The sequence below is a fragment of the Onychostruthus taczanowskii genome, unplaced genomic scaffold (assembly GCF_017590055.1).
Source record: "Onychostruthus taczanowskii isolate IOZ18803 unplaced genomic scaffold, ASM1759005v1 scaffold1, whole genome shotgun sequence".
Taxonomy (NCBI): Eukaryota; Metazoa; Chordata; class Aves; order Passeriformes; family Passeridae; genus Onychostruthus; species Onychostruthus taczanowskii.
Window position 1 is genome coordinate 12495904 of NW_024496525.1, and position 17347 is coordinate 12513250.

Genomic DNA, 17347 nt, shown 5'->3' on the forward strand with positions numbered 1-17347 from the left:
GTTTTCTGAATTTCACTGGTTTGAAGAGGCTGATTCCTTCACAGTCTTTGACAAGGTAAGGGAAATTGCTAAGAATTCGCTGATGCAGATTGCAGGGTTTTAGACAAAAATGAGATTAAATTATGTATAAGGCACAACTAAACTTTATGAGCTCAGAAATCCTAAGAATTTTTAGTCCATATATTCTCTTTCAAGAGATATACAGAGACAAACCTGAGATATGTGTCATATAATGCCCAAACTTTCTGAAAAGCCCTTCTTGCTATGCAGGCACTTGAATTTCACTGTTTTAAATGAATGTTGTAGAGTCCCAAAAATCAAAGAGGATAACACAATTGAAAAAACACCATTTTGAAAGAGATGATAGGACTGTGACCAACTTTAAACCTTGTACTTTTTGAAGAAGGCAGATAGAAAACACAAGCACTTTCGGAGGACATGGACATGAATTGGAGGAGTCAGCCACACATTTCAGGAGAATGTGTTTTGGCACTCATAACACCCCATTTCCAAAGTGCCATTGTTTTGAGAACTTTGATCCTGTCTCCAGTCAGCTAAGTCCTCCTTTGGTGTCAGGAGACATAGTTTAGATACCCTTACTGCTGGATGCATATGTTTCTTGTGAAAATTGAAATCCATGTGTCAGACTAAATGCAAGTCAGCTTACTGGAATGTGTGAAGTCCACTTTCAAACCAAGGAAATCAACCCAACATTGATGCAAGGGCTGGCAGGAAAGCAATCTCAGAAAAACTGTTCTGAAGATTAAGGACCATTAGGGAAAACTCCTTATAAGATAAAAAAGAAAATAGACTCCAACAGTCCAAACAGCAGCACTAAACCTTCTTGCAAAAATCCTACTGCTGACATTTTCCAGTTTGGAATGATGCTTATGCTTTGAAATTTATTTTTTAAGATAAGAAGAAATGAGGCTTTCTCAGTTTAACAATAAATAAAATATATTTTATTGAATCAAAAGAGATTTTTTAAAATATTCTTGCCTTGTTCACTACCCTAAATTAATGAAATTTGGTAATGATTATGCCTGTGCAAAAAGACTATTGAATTTTTCACAGAGTTTCTAGGGGAATAAATAGACATTTGCAACATATTTTCAATTTATTTTCTGTTAAAATAACGTTGCCCAAGAAAGCCAAGACATTTAATAAATATTTTTATTTAATTATTTATGTCATAGGATTTTAATCTCAATTTTAACTTTATTAGGTAACTGACAGGTCTGTGAATTCAAAATATCCTTATTCTGTGTTTTGAAGGCACAAGATTGGCCAGAATATTAAGGGCTTTTAAAACATAGTAATTAAACTTTATTTTCTTATCTGCACTGTTCTAGTTTTTAAATCAAAATTTTGTTCTATTTTTATAACTGCTAAGGGTAATTAAGAAGAATTTCAACATACAACATTACTCACTCTCCAAAGTCAAGAGGAAGGTATGATTTACTTGAAAAAATGAAAATTTGAGACATGAGTCTGCTAATTTGCAGGTGATGATTGTCTTTGTGGAACTCACCTTTTTGTCTCATTACATGCTCTTGAAAGCTGACCCTGCTCCAGGCAGCCCCAAGTTGAAATTTAAGAGATGTCATCATAAATTGTTCCCTCTGACTGTACAGGAAGTTCTCTCATCACATCTAGACCTGCACCAAGAACCAGACTGCCACTCTCTGATAGCCTCAGATCCTAGAGGAAAACAGGGAACATTTTTCTTCACAGAAAACTTAAAATGGGAAAATGTGAAGTGTCACATTTTGGGCACTGTAGTAACGGTCAGAGAAGATACTGATTGAACTAGATGTAAATGAGAAAACAACAGATTTCAGACTGCTTGTGAAGATCTTGAATCATTAAATGGGTTTATGTCTAGATTCTATTGACCTGGATATGAGGCTGTGGCCTTCTGTAAAGTGCATATACTGATCATTAATAACAACAAATATAAATTATTATTTTCTTATCATTTTTTTTCTGTGTTCCCAAAATACAGGATTATTCAGGAAAGGTACTTATATGGCCATAAAATACAAAAAAATACATAATACTTTTCCTTATAAGAGGCTCCATAATAATCCTCTGCTGGACAGGAGGAAGACTATTAACCTCCATTTCATCCTGTGATGTGAAATTCAGATGACAATGTGTCCTCTGCAATTTAAAAACCACAAAAATCTCACACTCTCATATTCTCTCTCTTTGTCATATCTTTTAAAAAAGACAATTCTTTTGCTCACCACCTGGAATTTTTTGCAGTTTAACTTCCATTTGTTACTCTGCTACAGCTGGAGAACCCATTTCCACTAGAATCTCCATGCATCATGAGATGAGACACCACAACAGGGAATACCTTCAGATATTTCTAAGTATACTGGCAACTTGGTTTAAAGGTCATAATTTCCTCTTTCTTTGGCAGTCTTCAGACATTTGCTTTTGTTGTCACACATAATTATTGTTGTCAGGCAGCGCAGTGTCTTTGCTATTATGCAAAGATGGAATTTGATCTATATACTAAGTTCTAAACAAATGAAGAATGTAGAGATCAAATGTTAAAATCCCAGCAAACAGTATGATCTTATTTTGTGAAAGGTATTATCATTTTAGGATTGTTTAGTGTTTACCATACTGTGTTCCTGTGTTTACCATAACACTAGTGATTTAGTTTGTAAGTACTAATTTCTTTTTCTCTACAGCAGTTATCAAAAAATAAATAAATTGCTGCTTAACTTTTTAACAGATATAAAGAAAAACCTAGAAAACATTCATGGACATAGGAAACATGGTAGTATTTTTGTTAAAAAGTAATTTTTGGATAAGAGTATAAATTAATTTATCCAATATACTATAATTTATATATAATTAATATAACATGCAAAAATAATATGTGGAATAAAATTTTGTATTCTGAAGTGGAATGCTTAATATTCTGCATATTTACATTTAAGATATTGCATTCTCAGAATGTGAATAAGGATAATTTGATTAAGCACATATTGTAGCAAGAAAGGAAGTGTCAAATTCAGCCTCAATATTTTCAGAAGACACAATGCTCAAAACAGACAACAGAAATTCTCAAAGTATTATAGGATTCTCAAAATTCTCAGCATGTCTGAACTCTGAATGAACATTTTGTTTTCTTGTCAGTGATTCAGAATATCCACAGTTACTTTCCAGTGACAAGGAAAATGTCATGCCAACTGGGATCGAGCTTTATTTTAAAGTTGAAGGCATGAAATAAGCACCAAGAAGACAATTGTACACCTGTTTTCAAAAGTAAAAAGGCATCTCACATCTACTTTGCTTTTGAGAATTTGGCTGAGGAACATATTTCAGAAGCCCAATAGCTCATAACATTATTCCAAATGTTCTACTCTGTATGCCTAATTAGGCTGCTGCACATTTGCATAAGCATGATGCTTTATGATTAATGTATAAGACACAGCATGAAGCCCAGAATAAATTCATCCACAGATCCTCTCTCCATTTCTACTGCAAATATCCATCATGCCTGAACTGCAGTCTATCATACCTGTACATATGGCTTTGTATCATATATAAAACTGTATACACTGCATTATGAAGTAAACTTTTTTTAACTAGAAATGTTGGTAACAATAAAATGTTAGCTTTTATAAAGCTAGTGGTATTTATACTTTCTGTGATTTAGAAGAGGTTTTTTTGTGGTTTTTTTCCCATGGTAAAATTAAGTATGAACTCCACAGCTTTATTCTCAAAATTGAACTCAATTATATTTAAAACAAAGTTTTGTTAAATGAATAAACTAATAATTACTTTTGCACTTTTACTCATGGGGTAATATTAATCTAAAGCAAACAAGAACTTGCTCTTCAAGAAAGAGCAACATTTTAATAATTCAATAATGCATCCACTCACAGTCAAAATAAATAGGAAAACTACTGAAAATGTTAACAAAGGTCTAATGAATAAAAACCAGAGGATGTCACAGTAGGCTGACTTACTGTGTAAGTCAGCCTTTGATGGTTAAGTAGTGGAGATATCTGGAGAGACTACAAGCTGATACATGTTCTATTTACTGCAATTCTTTGCACTAACATGAAACTGATCTTAAGGGATCTTCCACTAAATCTTAAAGAAAAAATAAAAAAATACACTATTATTATTTAAAGTCTTTTTCCTTATGCCACAAATAGCATACACTGACTATGATTTATTTTCATATATCACCATGACCATTGTCATTTCCTTGGCCTAGCAGAGAAAGCTATAATGTACGATGTTACTGGCAGCATCTCAAAGCTGGGCATAGAGTCAATCATATTTTCTGTAACAGGGAAAAGATAGAAACAAAATTATTTGATGTGCCAAGGAGTGAAAACTCTATGAGCTACCTCCATTTTCTTTCAAAATGAATTTTCAAGTTTTTGAAAGAAAAAATATTTAAAGATTGGAGGTTTGGGGTTTTTTTAAGCTTTGTTTTTGTGTAGCAGCTGATACCTAAATACTAACATCTCACCACAGTGAGCAGTGATTAGTATCAATGGTCAGTGAGATTCAAAATAGTTTTGAACATTATTTACCTGCACTTTGCTATCAAGAACGAAACCACGGTCATTTTAAGTATTCTACTTAAAGAGAACCAATGTTAAAATCCACTAAATATTATGTTTCTATTATTCTGATTTTAATATACATATACGTATGTATATTTAATCTTTTCTACAGAAATAAGTTTATGCTTTGAACTAAACGCAATGTGCCACAAGCAAGGAACCTACACCTCGTTCAGGTGAGCACTGGTCAAAACAATCTATTTTTGGAAGGGATGTATGTAATAAGCACAAAACAAGCAGAAGCCAGTATATAAAGCTCTAGAGGAAACTATTCCCCACCCTAAGTAATAAAGCCAAAAAAACCAAGTCTATTCTATGATTCTTAAGCAACCTAAAAGATCACCTTTGTTGGGTGAACTCCCTGATCTCCATATATCTGTATGTAATAAGAAAAACTTCAACATGGCAGAAACATATTGCCAAAAGCTGGTATATTTGTATTTGAAAGTGATGGGGATTTTCCTTTTTGCCAGCTTTCTCTTTTCCCTTTGAAATTTGTTTCTTTCTATCTGTTGAGTGCACTCATTAAAATAATTAAAGAAGTCTAATGAAATTAAGTTTTCCCTCCAAGTATATGATACCTTTGCTTTAGGGTTTAAAAATATTCAAATTCAGTCTGAGCAGCTCCTATGAGATCATTCCTGAACTCTTGTGTCTCCCTTTATACAAGTTTTAGGGGGTTAAATCCACTTCACCAATGGCACACAGGCTTTCTGCATTATGTTGTCTTGACAGGAATTCGCTTTATAGCAAGCATTATCCGATGATTCTATACATAACATATGAAAAGAAGCTTATTTCTTTAATATATATAATATATATAAAATAAGACATAAAATCATGGCACAAAGGGTTACATTTTAATACACATTTTATTACAATAAAATAGATTTGGAGAACATTGACAGGCATAAACATACAGTATTTTCAAAGGAAATCTTAATATTAGATATGTTCTAATAAAATATTACATTCAATATTATATAACTTTAAAATATTACTATGCATTTAAATCAATATAAATACATTCAGTACCTAGTTGAGGCTTTGGTATGGAAAACATAGACATTTGATAAATGTTCTAGGTTGTATTTGTATACAACCAAGGTAGTTTCAGCAGCAAAGACCCTCACCATTTTCATGGTATTACATAGAAAAAAAAAGCATCAAAGGAACCAAACAACAACAACAACATTTTAATGAACCTTTCTCAAAACATTCAGTAAAAATTGAATTGGAAATTGCTTGTCTGTGCACTTCTTCTCCTTCTTTCACTGATATTCTGTCCAAAAATGCTTGGAACAGCTAGCACCTATCCAGAATCGTAGGCACCCTACACATAAGAAAAGGAGCAAAGAAAGTGAAGGTCCTTGTATGAGATATGTGTTCTAACATGACTTTATAGTTATTCACTCAGGAAAAAAAAATAAAATAAAATAAAATTTTTAAAAAATTATTGCACTCTAGATGTCAAGATAATAGAAGATTCAATTATGACTTTGACAACTTAGGTATCTTGTAGGATATTAGATCACAATGCTCTGCAGCTTACCTCTGATTAAAAACCAGGCTTACCTCTGGTTCTCTCATTTCTCTCGCTTCCTCAATTGGAAGTTTTCTGCTACTGCTTGGCCTGCTGTGTAGCCAGAGTCTACAGATCTCTTATGTGTAGTAGTTTCATTACCTAGTAGGACACTGGCAGTATCCATACATCCATATATCAGTCACTCTGCTATATGCAATGTCTGTCACATGATATAGGCAAATAAAATATTCTTCTGTGGACAAAGGAAGAGGGGACTGCTCAAAGTCTGAATCTTGGGAATAAGTCAGGTTCTACTGTCACTGAGTTTCAGCCAAATGTTCACAGTTCATAGCTGGGATGGATAAGGAATAACTTTCTTAACCTCATTCCTCTCTAAACAGGTGAGATATCATTTGAATGGCATTCACTACTACTTAATTAAATATCAGTAATGGAATAGCTTTATTTCAACAAACTCTTTCCTTAAAAAAAACTCAAAAAACCAAAAAACACCCGTGTTGGAAATGCCCAATTTTTTTCTAAGCAATTTAAATCAGAGAGCTTTTCTTTGTGTTTCCCATACCTCTCCCACCTGAGCTAATTGGTTGGTAAGCATGCATCCATTTCTCAGTGGTTAAAGCAAAGTAAAGTGAAGTCAAAGAAAGAGTCGATTTTATCTATAACACATAAAGTTCTGTACAGAACTACATTTTTTGGCACTAGATGTGGGCCACTATGGCTTAAAATTATGCTTTGACAATACTATGGTCAATCTATTTCTCCACCACTGGAACTCAGATGCCTTCACTCAAATTCAAGAATGTGTTTTTTTCAGGTATCCTGTTCTTCCTGCATGGTACATTGGGTTAGCATGGCTGTAGTCCACTGGACATGGTCATGAGTCATTAGAGCTGTCAAATGACTGCAATCCACATATTTTAGTGGCAAAATATTGTAATAAACAAAAAGTTTTAAGTTACTTATTATTTAGGATAATTTTTATTTATAATTTTTTATTCTCCCTAAGACATAAACCTAAGGAAAATGAAACTATTATATTTAATCCACAAATTAGTCAGCTCTGTTCTCTATGTTTCTATTAGATGTAATATCACTGCATTCATGCACACATGCACTTTATTTTTTCTGAGATGGAAACTGGTGATCCACATTGTCTTATGCACATGTTTGATACTCCAGAACAACTGGTTTTCTGTAAAAGGAGAAATATTCTGGTGGTCTTTTGGCCTTCTGTCTTCTTTTCAGAACAGTGTGCAAGCCAGTGAGAAACAAAATGCTCTCCTAGAATATGAAGGAAACAGAAATACCAGTAAAAACCATATTAATGAAGAAAGGGTTTTTTAGATGAATTTCTGAAATGGAACTTTCTATGAACTCTTGGTGATCCTATTCTTTCAACTTGATCAAGTACCACCCTCTTTTCCACCATGAGACCTCACAAAGCTGAAGCAGGGGGGAAAGATTGTAGTAACTGCTTTAAATGAAGGTGCACTGGCTGTCTACAGTTCTATGCTACAATATCTTCTGAGCCTAGCATTGGAACAAAGCAATACAAGGCTTGTTTCTCACTTTCCCACAATTCCTCTGCTTTTCAAGATGTTTCCAAAAGACATATACATCTGTTATATCTAAGTGTCATTACAAAACAAAATGTAGCTCACTTTGCTTTCTGAAAGAGATTCTGGTTACATGTGTATGAATCAGACCAAACAAATATTTTTATCTTCTGCCATTATGTACTGAATATTCAACATCAATATTTTCAGCACAGAGCAAGTCATCATGTTTATTTAGCGATGTCTGAATTCTTTCCAACATGACTTGCTGACTGATAGGCTCAGAGAAAGCTTTCTTTTGAATACATATGGGATTTATTCCTGAAACAGATGAAATTTCTTTTCCATTTGAATGTACCTGTACCTGTTGTCACCAGTCAGGATTTCACAAGAAGACATAATCCCAAAGACATCTTAAATGAGAGCACAGAGAGGTTTGAAAATGCAGTTCTAATACCTGAAATATCTCCCATTGTGACTTCAAAATGAGAAGAAATGTGATTCCAGACTTTGTTGCTAAGGCAGACTGCCATGTGTGGAACATATTGTATTGCTTTGCCAAAACTGCTTTCATGTCTTCATAAGGTCATCTATAACAATACACCTAATTATTGATTAATGAGCAATTCAGCAATTATTGATTAATGAGCAATACAATACCACAACACCTAAAGTCAGGGAAAGGGGCACAGCCTTCTCACTTAATAGTGGAGACTTCCATGTACAGCCGTACCTCATGGTTTTCAGAGCAACAAGGGATGCGAGGCAACCTGATGATGAGATTTTTGGGGAGAAAACCCTCAAGGAAATTGTTCAGTTATGAAGAAAGAAAACGTCTCAACATCCTTCCCAGAAGGTTCAGTCTTTTAAAAGGACCTCACAGGAATGAGAATAACAGTAAATATAACTTTTGTTCTTATTTGTATCATTTCATACCTAAACATTGAGATTAGTCTATGAGGAGAATAGATGCTTTCAACTGAAAAGTATTAAGGAGAAAAATTAATAAAATAGCATTTGGTGTAAATATGATCATCTTCTGCTTTATCCTATTAAAATATTAGAGGCCTAAGAAAATTCTGCTTTTTTCTATTGACGTATATCTGACAGTTTTCAGTGATAAAAGATGGAGATAATCCCATTTCTTTTTACAGGAAAATTGGAGATTTTTTTTAAGATGATAGCAAACAGTTTTAAAACCTCTGAGTCCTTGGTCACATCTTACCTTATTAAGCTGTCTTGGCACTTGAATAGGGTTCTTCTTTGCTACACTCTACTTAAACTTAAGCACCTTTTCATGGGAAAGGAATGCAAAAACAGGTTAGCAATAGCTTAGAACAGAAATTATTTATGGCTGAAGATAAAATTTTTAAAGAAAAGTATCTCCCTGTCTGACCATCCAGGGGTCCTCTGGCACAGTCACTCTCACATGACCTGAGCTGGGATGGAGGCTCCTGAACAGCTGCACCTCCCGCTGTCACACAGTCACACCAGGTTTCCTCACCTGCTCAACCTCAGGTCTCCCATTGCAGTCTTGGACATGCAGATCCTTCAAATAATTTAATCATGGTGCAATAACCAGATAACAAAACTAAACTTGAGCTGGTACATCCAAGGAGGGACCCAGGACAAAGGAACCTTTGGCCTTTTATACCATCACAGCCTGAATGACAGTCTGGGGGGGAAGGCCTCCTGCCATGTCTGGTCCCCCAGCAGGACCACAGGTCCCTGTGCTCTTAGTTGTGCAAAGGGTTGGCAGGACACAGCCTCTTGCCTCAGGCTCTCATCACTCAGAGCTCAACCTGCAGCTCACACTGAAACTTTCAAACCTAGCTACATGCACTGCATGCATTCATCAATGAATGATAAAAAGACAGACATCTATTGGGTTCAGAAAATGGTGTTTCAGACACACCAGTTAAAATCAAGCATTAGTTTTATCTGTTTACTGTGAAGGTAGTTAGACCTTTATAAGTAGGAATATTTGGAACAATGGATGCTGCCTTGTAACATCTGGATGGGCACAAACACTTATGTTCACAACACGAGGCATGAACACATATCAAAGATCTGTGTACAGCTCCAGGACTATGATCCTGTTGGGATCACAAAGACATGGTGCCATGGATCCCTTGACTGGTTGCAATGGAGAGATACAGACTCTTTAATATTAGGAGTAAGTGAGGTGATAATGCAACCTGAGGTGATAATGCAACTTGAGAATAATAGGATTACTCAAATGATTTATAAGCTGCACCCAAATCCATTCTGTTTGGCATGGTCATTAAGAGATGAAACATGTTAGAAAGTGAAAGAATTTTTTGTGCACACCTGTTTCTAAGCATGGAACATAACATGGGAATGACCATGATGGTGTAGAAAATGCTCTTAGCCCTCTCTCCTGACTATGAAATGGCTAATAGTAGACATTTGATGGAGGAGGTTTATCAAGAACAAGTTTGTTTCTGTAAAATACCCAGGACTTTGTATAAGCCAGTTTCTACTGGAACATCTCATGACTTTTGAATCCTCACGATACATCATTTACAACAGTCTGTACTTCTGGTTTCTCCAGTTCAGTTAAGCATGATATGAAATGTACCTTTCATTTTTCCTGGGCTGGTGCCTGATGATTTTGTCCAATGCCCTTAGTGTGCTCAGCAAGAAACACTGAGTAATCATATGCAGCTCCCATCTGGCTGAAGATCAGAGACATTCCATCAGAGAGTAATCATAGAGCAATGCAGAGACAAACTAAATGCCTCTCCCTCTCTTATTTTGTTGAGAAACTTATAAAAATCTTGAAGGCCATCAGTTTATAAGTAAGAAAGTAAAGAACCATCATGTCCTTCAGTTTAATTTGATTGACCTTGGTATTAATTACTTGTGAAGGAAGGCTAAGGGCAGAGATATCTATGCTTATCTCTGTGCATGTATTTTAAGTGCCATTTCTTTACAGCATCAATTAACATATGGTGTGGAGACTACTAAAAGGAAATAGCTATATGTGAGTATACATATGCTTGTGGCCAGCTCTCTCTGTTGAAAAAGAATGAGTTAAAATAAACTATTTACAAAAAAGACAGTGATACTACCAGATATTTTTTAAAGATCAAAAATGATCTAGAAATAGAACTCTAGGGCAGATGGTACAATGTGAAAGAGTTTTAAAGAATTCTGCATGAAAAATCATTTCTGTAGTATGTACCTCAAACTGCCAGACTCATAGAAATTAGTTCATTATCTAACTGACTCTGGGTCCTCATCTATATGTTTCTCTCAAGTGCTTTCTTGGGGTAAAAAAACCCCACATAATTTTTACAGAAATCAAGTCATCCCCTTATCATAATCCTGACACAATTATATCTTATGTACTGTGCAACAAACAGTAGAGTCTGCTACTTTTTTAAAGGATAAAAATGCTTTGTTATTCAGAATATAAGCAGCAATGTGAAAGGAATTGAAAGTAGATATAGGATTTGAAAAATGAGGAAAGCAATAGTTTGGAATGTTAAGTATTCTTGAACTATAAGGAATTCAATGACTCTATCCTTTGCAGCCCTCTCCTTTTCATTAACTTATTTTTCCTCAATGAAAAACCTGCTTCTTACTTCAAAACCTACTGCTAACTTTCTTCTAATGCAGGTCTCACCTATTTCAACAGTCATACCTCCCTCTTCTTTGCCCCTTTGCTTTCCAACTCAATTCCATTCTTTCAACTGTGTTACCTGACTCTGAATGCTTGGAGACACTGCTGGGACAGATTTGTATGTTGTTGCATGTGAATAGATTCCACTTTCACTGTGTCCATTAATTGTTACTGCACTTTACCACAATTTTTATTTATAGTCCTTTTCCATTGTTTCTCATAATGCTGTCCCTCTTCTTGAATTTCAAGCACAATTGCTTTACTTTTCAGCAATTACTACTGTTGTATTGTAAAAGTATGTTGTAGAATGGCAATGGCAATAGAGCCAGTATGGGTATAATTTCAGAGAAATAATAGGAATATCATGACATATTGTAAGGAACAATTCCTTACTCACAGTATCCACATGCAATTATCTTACCACAACATAATACAATGGAATTCTAAGCAGGTGATTTCATGATGTTCATATCAACTCTGACTAATTTGTAGCCAAAGATTTGGGTATTTAACAGCAACAACTTTAAGTCATGCTGCTATCTCTTCTGTCAGTTTATATCACCAAGGAGATACAATATGAGAAATGTCTTTATTTTCTCTAAGCTGAGCCAATTTGAGAAAATGTTAATTGTAAAAACTGGAGAAGAACTTCAGTAATACTTCATTAATTTAATGAAGAGTAGAATGTACCTAGGAATAGTTTATCTGTTAATATACACATATTGACATTGCTACTACCAGAGTAGTCCACTAGAAGCATTGACAGTTTTCACTGATTTGAAACCAGAACAAACCTGTGGAATTTTTGTACAATTTCTGCTCAAAATTTTTATAATGTAAAAATGTGTCTGTTAAAATATCAATTTTGCTACGAAATTCAAATTTGTTTTAGGTAATTTTAAATATAATATTTCTTCTTGGGGCAAATAGATCTCATTCTTGACATTTTCATTTGCAAAATAAAATAAAAAACTGTTTCAATATTTGTTTGCCCCTTTGTTCGTCCCTAAGGAAGCTTTTAACAGCATTTGTTAGGATGGCTCATAGAGCTTTTCTATGGAGAGGAATCACTGATTTAATTATATCTTCTATAAAATAATTCAGTTTCCCTTCTGAATGCATGACTAAAGCTCCTAGGGCAGATTATACTATGATTTAGCTTACCCTACATTTGGAGTTCATAGTGCATATGGAATTATAATAAATCCCTGTGGTATTCAGGTTTGTATCAAACTGAGTAAAAAGCATGCATCCAACAGTAGCTTGATGAATTAAAAAAACCACTGTAACAGCAATAGTCACATCCATGAATCCTCCTTCTTACCTCACCATCACCGAGCAGATCCCTGATGGAATGGTGACAGTAACTAAGGCTGAGCTGCTGGAGAGCTGGATATCCCAGACAAACAGTGATTAGTCCTGTGCACCTCAGAGTACGTGCACACCGCATCCTTCTGTCCAGGGTATCCCAGACAGTTGGCCCACAGTTATTTAATTGCAATACGTTAGCAGGAATTATTACAAAAACTAAAATTAGAATGTTGCTTAAAGAAAAGCTTTTTAAACTTCCAGTGCGGGAATAATTTGCTGCTTTGCCACATCACTCTAATTCAGGATGAAAATAAGTGTTGCAATAATTAATTTGGGGGGGGGGGGGGAACACCTCTGCCCCCTATTACCTGTATTATACTTACTTTATTTAAGGGTCATGAAAAAAAATCATAGATCAAATGTCCTTAATTATGAAAAATCCCCCCAAAGCCTCTGTTTCTAGGAAAGTAGAATTTTTGCAGTTCTTGCAGAACTGAGCAAGCTATTATGCAGTAAGACAGAAAACTCCCAGTTTTGTGGCATTTCGATACAGTGAAAATAAGATAGAAAGGGGAGATGAAGGAAAATTGTCCAGCTGATCTGATCTATTTAAAACTGACCAGGGATTTAAAAGCAGATTTCTAACATTATTAAAAGTAAAATTGACTGGCTGCAGTGAGGATTACACATTGGCTTCCCCTCTGCCACATATTTTTCCCCTATCTGTGAGTGCTCTTTAAGAGCCAGGACCAGGTTACCCTGGTGTAGCAGCTCCAAGAACATCACTTCTGATGACCCTCCTTGGGCAACTGGAAAGTGTTACATGCAGTCTAAAGGTATGAAGCCTGGGGTAACCTGGCAAGCTTCACCATCAGCAGACTTAGATACCACCATGAAGATGTTAGGATCATCTTAGTTTAGTAATGGAGGCACCCACATAATGTAGAAAACGTAGCTATTTCCTCTTTTATTTATTTATTTTTTTTAATTGGTGCAAATTACAGAATCACAGAATATTCTGGGTGGAAGTGACCCACAAGGATCATCAAGTCCAGTTCTTAAAGGAATTGAACTCAGAACTTGGGTGTTATCAGCACAATGCTTTAACCAACTGAGTTTATCTCAGGGTAAGATAAGGTCATAAAAATATTTATAACTAAGATTTAATGGAGTCTGGCTTTTAGAAGTCTTGGATTGACATTTTACCATGTGGTTCTTTATTGGTTCTCTATTATAGAATTTTCTAACTGCTGTATAAAAATATTTTGGCAACAGCCTGAGAGAACAATAAACAGAACTATCTGAAATAAGATACATGTTCAATCAAAAAGAAAGCAAAGCACCACAAATCACACAAATACAGAAAACAATAGCTAGAGCAGAAAGAAGGAATGTTAAAATAAAAAGCATGATTATACTGTGTAAAATCCTGTCAAGACACATATCTGGAAAAGGAGATTAATTGAATTACCCCTAAATGGTAAAAATCTGAAAATTTACCAGAAGAGTATTTAAGAGTTGGACAGAGAAATATTTAGTGGAGAAAATATACTTATGAAGCCCAGAATATATTTGTGCAAGTTTATGCTGACAAAAAAAAAAAGGTACCTACCATAAGAGTCCAGTAAATAACCTAGTTAGAACTTTCTTACTCTTCACTCAGGCTCAGCAAGTACCTTTCCTGACAAAGGGGAGAGAGATCTGAAAATGGTAAGCATGTGAAGTAATCATAACTTGTGCTTCCCAAAGCCAGCAAGAAGAGGCAGAAAGGATAATAACTTCTACAAGTTTTGCTAGGTTTTTTTTTTCCAGTGCTAGTGCTTAGAGCACATTGAGTCATCATCAGCTGTGGAGATTTCACTTAGTTTGACCGGATATTTTCGCACATTTTGAATGCTATCCCAAGGCCAGATTTGCAATCTTCATTCGATTAACTGTCATGTACAGTCCAAGTCCTGTTCCTGTGCACCATATGTGTCTTTATTTTGCCTGGTGCCTTAATCTGCAAGGTGCCACAGAAGTACTCATGTGGTCATTTGGCCACTGGATCATGAAGTCTTTTCTGACCAGCTATTTTCAATGTTTGTATCAACTGCAAAGCAGAAATAAATAGTGATTACAAAAAGCAAATAATACTCATTTTATTGCCCAGTGAAGGCAAAGTTGGGACAATAGCAGAGCAGCTGTTTGGCATACTTTCTGGGATTTAGAATCCCTAACAGAGACCTAAGCACTTGTATGTCCATTTGTGAGAATCAGCTTGGATATTTGTGCCAGAGCTTTATAGTTGCCAGCATTTCTACACTCTTTATGCTGGGAAAAGTGTCAACTTGCCTATACATGCTAGATAAGCAAAGGCTATGAGCACATTTAGGGGAATGACCAGGGAAAAAGCATTTTCATTTATTCACTGTTAGCACCAAAAAGCAACAAGGAGCGAAATATAACCACTGCCACAAGCATGAGAAGAATGGAACCCTGGAAAAGGCATTAGGCAACAAGCAAAAATTTCTGATGCCTCCTACATGATAAGATACTTTTCTGAGAAAACCCACCAAAAAAAGAAAAATAGATGCCATTCTTTGATATCTGTAATTAGCTCTTAAGAGTGATATTTCTGCCTCCATCCAATTAATGGACATACTAAAAAAATAATACATTAAATAGATTATAACATACATAATATATATTAGCTATATAGTTTGACACCTCCTTTTTAGAAGAGGTTAAATCTGATTGCAGATGGGTGAAGCTTATGTTAAGATACTTGTGAATATTCCATAATTAAAGTGGTGTATTTTTAGAATGAAGTCCCTGATATGACCCCTACAGTTCTGTTTTCATTATGGCATGCAAAAGAAATAGGAATTTGTCTGCCTTAAGGTAAATCCTTCTCTGTGACTGCATTTTGATTCCTTCTCATCTGATAGTATTGATGAGTATATTGACAACTGTCACTTCTCTTCCAAATTATTTCTCTCTGTATCTGGCCTATATGCATTATTCTTTCACAATTCAACTTGTGGAGAGCTACCATGACTTTAGACTGGTAAAAAAAGTTTTGAATTTCGTATTTGAATTGAAAAGTATATAGAACCACAGTACATAGTTGAATATTAAAGAGAATTATATGTATATTTGTGTCAATGAAAAAAAAAAAAAGAGAGAGAAATGACACCAAGACTTCAGTTCAAATAGATCAACAGAATATAGAGGACATATTATTGCAAAATTAATGGATTGGGCCACAAATTAGCTAACATAAGTTTTAAATGTAAAAATATGCATATTCTCATGTAGTAAAAGAGGCACTTGTGAGTGGAGGCTTTTAAGTGCATTTCTCATAAGAATGCCAAAATGCATGGTGGTATGGGATATCACCTAAAAGTAATGGCTAATCATTTTTTGACTGTTTGAGGGTGTTTTATTCTTTTGATAGGACGCACAAACTGTCATCATTGGCCAAATGATAAGTGGACTAATTGATTGCAGGAGCAATTAAGTAGTATTTTTTCCTTGTTTTTTAAGCAATGAATAACTCTAAATTCTAAACTTAAGCCAGCAAGACATCTTCAATTGTGTCATGAATTAATTATGATCTGCGTAATATCCATCAAAGAGAACTGTCTGACCTATTGAAAGGAAAAGCCTCGAGCATACTTTGAGTCTCTCTTTCTCACTGTTTACTTCCATTTCTCTCTCTTCTGCTGACACAGAACTTTCATTCCTTTCTAGTAAATTAACCAATTTGCCCCCTTTCTGGGCTCCTACCTCACTAAAGACTTGGGAAGACATTTGCTGATAGCACAGTTCAGTTGACTTTATTGTCTATATTCTGGTGTACACTTCATCTGCATGGTTATTCTGCATGTTCTTCCAGGTACTAGTACTTCATGTCTGGCCAGGCAAATGTGGAGTTTCTTCTTATTTCCTAGTCACAGCAATAATCAACATAATTAATAATAACAGGTATCATATGTATTTAAGCAGAATTCACTATTATTTCTTGACTTCTCACTAAATTTTTGTTGCTCGTGTATGAATTACTTTTTTTTCTGGTAGAAATAACTTGAATGAGTTTGCCAGTTATACTAATTAGGAGAACCTGTGGACACCCTTGAGGGCAGAGGGACCTTAAAAAGAGATCTGGATACCATCAACAATATGAAATTTAGCATGAACAGACACCATGGGACAGGATAATCCAGGTTATAAATACTGGGAATAAAAGGCTGGAGAGCAGCCCTGTGGAAACTGATCTGTGGGTCTGGGTTGGTGGTAAATTTAATATCAGTCATTAGTGCCCTGGTGGCCAGGACAGCCAGCTGTGTCCTGGGTGCATCAAGCACAGCATCACCAGGCAGGCAAGGGAGGGGAATGCTCTCTTCTGCTCTGCGCTGATGTGGCAGCACCTCAATTACTGTGTTCAGTTATGGGTGCCTCAATATAAGAAGAAAATCAAATTATTTGAGTGTGTCCAGAAGAGGGCAACCAAGATGGTGAAAGGCCCCAAAGGCAAGACTTTGGGTGGCTGAGGTCAAAGGTGGTTTGTTCAGCTTGGAGAAGGGAAGCATGAGGGGTGACCTCATCGCAGTCTACAACTTCCTCAAGATGGGCAGCAGTGGAGGTGGAGGCGTTGTTTATCTCCTCTCTCTGGAGACCAATGATAGGACACAAGGAA

The 17347-nt window shown here is 35.4% G+C and overlaps 1 long non-coding RNA gene across 2 annotated transcripts; it reads right to left on the reverse strand.

The window, feature by feature from the left end:
• Positions 1-5576: 5576 nt before the first annotated feature.
• LOC121332598 lies at positions 5577-14585 on the reverse strand. Of its 2 annotated transcripts, none has more exons than XR_005952174.1 (4): positions 14279-14585; positions 10309-10405; positions 8932-8997; positions 5577-7431 (listed from the first exon to the last, which is right to left on the reverse strand). It is a non-coding gene; the product is annotated as an uncharacterized LOC121332598 (long non-coding RNA). The 2 variants fall into 2 exon arrangements; XR_005952173.1 differs by lacking the exon at positions 14279-14585 and adding an exon at positions 12680-12943.
• Positions 14586-17347: the final 2762 nt, after the last annotated feature.